We start from the raw sequence: 2,500 nt of genomic DNA, 5'->3' as shown, positions 1-2,500 counted from the left end.
TGTATGTATGTGTGTTAGGGCTGTCAAAAGTGCCAGGAAATTGAGTTCGAATATATTCGAATTTATTTATTAGGGTTCGAATAATATTCGAATATTATAGGTCCTACTATAAAAAATCTAAAAAATCTAAAAAAATAAATTCTATCATAATTCACAAAAATAAGATACTTATTGTTGGCGCAATATGGTGACACTCCCTCTAAACTGGCCTGCGCGTTATTTTCCACAAAGGGGCAGTAGAATAGAGGACGTTGGTGAACTTACTAGTTTAACAGGCCTAGAGGCCTACAAAGCCTAGAGGCCTACATATGGGGCCTCTCGTGTAGCCTATAAACATATTTTAGATCAACTGTGTGGACCAAAATGGTTGTGACTCTAATTCACTTGACTTAGCCTACCACCCATGCAAGATCATTTTTAAAATGAGCCCTCTGCAGTTTATATAGCCAAATGCGCAAGTGAATAAAGCACCTTCTCGTGGATGTAATTTGCCACAACTCGGCATTTATTAATCACACAATAATATGGAAATAATAAATAGGAAACCCCCGTTTATTTCTTAACACAAAAAGTATTAAAACGGCTACCCTAAAACATAAACCTAAACCATAAACCTAAATTACATTCTGTTTAGGTTTTTTTCTTCTTCTTTTATCATCCAATTGTATAGAACTCTTGAGAACAGAGAGGCATAGCCTTGTTTAGCCTAGACCAGGGGTGTCAAACTCATTTTGCTTCAGGGGCCACATAGAGCCCAATCTGATCTCAAGTGGGCCGGGCCAGTAAAATAATAGCAAAATAACCTAGAAATAACGTCAACTCCAAATCTTTACCTTTGTTTTTCAATATTTCAATATTATGCCTTAATTTATCATTTAGCCTATATATGTGCATTATAACTCACAGATCACAGTGGATCTACAAAGGCACAAAACATTTATTCACAGATAGGCCTATGGAACTGAAAAAATGGCATTTCACTTTGATTAAAACAACTTGTTTATTTTAATGTACAGTAGATACATTTTCACATCTGACCACCTGAACTGACTCACCACACTATGCACAAACTAAAGTGGGAGCTATGAAGAACGTTATCACCCTGCCTTGTAAATGTATTAAATTTGTACATTTCAAAAACCCATAAAAGTGATAGCAGTGCATGAGCAATAGAGTTACACCAGACCAAACTATTTTGTGCTGAAGCTGCTGACTGATATTATACTGCACAATGTTCATGGTCTTTAAATATTACATTACCACAGTAAATGTTATTTTTAACAGAACTGTATTCTTCAGAGTGCTCTCATCAATTGCAACCGAAAATGCAACAAATGACTTGACTTTGTGATTCATTTGGCTGTCCAAGTCTGCCGAGAGATCTGAAATTCTATCTGCGACAGTGTTCCTCGTCAGGCTAATGTTGGCAAAGGCCTGTCGCTTTTCAGGGCACACGATTTCTGCAGCCTTCAGCATGCATGTTTTCACGAACTCGCCCTCAGAAAATGGCTTGGATCCTAACATTAACTCGTTAGCAATAAGGTAGCTAGCTTTCACCGCTGCATCACTGACCTCTCGGCTACGGGTAAAAACAGACTGCTGTTTCTTCAGACCCACTAACAATTCATTTATCTTCTCTATTCTCAGTTGTCCTCGCAAATGGTTGTATTTTTCACCATGATGAGTCTCATAGTGGCGTCGAATATTATATTCCTTGAGCACTGAAACTTGCTGATTACACACCAAGCACACAGGTTTCCCTTTCACTTCTGTGAATAAATAAGAATCAGTCCATTTTTCTTGGAAAACTCTGCACTCTGTGTCAACTTTTCTCCGTTTTGACAGACATTTTGGTAATGACGGTGCAACCGTGGGTAATTTTGACAACAAGAGCTTAATAACGATAAGGCAAGATGGCCAGATGATTCTGGGCGCGTTGCTGTCACGTGCTGTTTATTTCCGGATCTCTCGTTATGTCAGTGCGACCTCTGCTGGACAAATTTGGAATATCTGTTCCTTTTTATTAATTTTGGACGTCGTCTCGTGGGCCGGTTTGAACCATCTGGCGGGCCGGTTTTGGCCCGCGGGCCGTATGTTTGACACCCCTGGCCTAGACTATATCACCACTAAACAATAATGTCGTTGTTGGACTTATAACTAAATAAGCACTTTGAGCAATGTTTGGGTACTTTAGTGAGCCTGTCGTTTTCCACCACAAGAGTGGATCCTGGTCGGCTCGTAGTGGTGTCTCGCTCTGGTAGCGTTTCATCTCTTCTTCTAAGAGGGTACTCGGCTGGGGGGCAGGTGCAACATTCTCCCTGTATGTCTCCCGAAGAGGTCGCACATAGCGGACAGCGCAGTGAGTGGTGCTGGGTCAGCTGGCTCTCTCTCCGTCTCTGTCTCCGTCTCTGCCTCCGCCTCTGTCCCGGCTCGTGCGAGAGCAATCTCAGCCCGAATAGTACTATACACGTTCTCCTTCTCGTCATCACACAGATGCACT

At 41.1% G+C, this 2,500-nt stretch overlaps 1 protein-coding gene across 1 annotated transcript in view; it reads right to left on the bottom strand.

Moving 5' to 3' along the window:
- The window catches only part of mast2 (microtubule associated serine/threonine kinase 2), a gene marked incomplete at both ends in the record, with an annotated part of 222,871 nt that overhangs the window by 170,781 nt on the left and 49,590 nt on the right, over positions 1 to 2,500 (bottom strand).

This window comes from Borostomias antarcticus (genome assembly GCF_949987555.1).
Source record: "Borostomias antarcticus genome assembly, chromosome: 26".
Classification (NCBI taxonomy): Eukaryota; Metazoa; Chordata; class Actinopteri; order Stomiiformes; family Stomiidae; genus Borostomias; species Borostomias antarcticus.
This window is presented reverse-complemented; position numbering and strand designations above follow the sequence as displayed.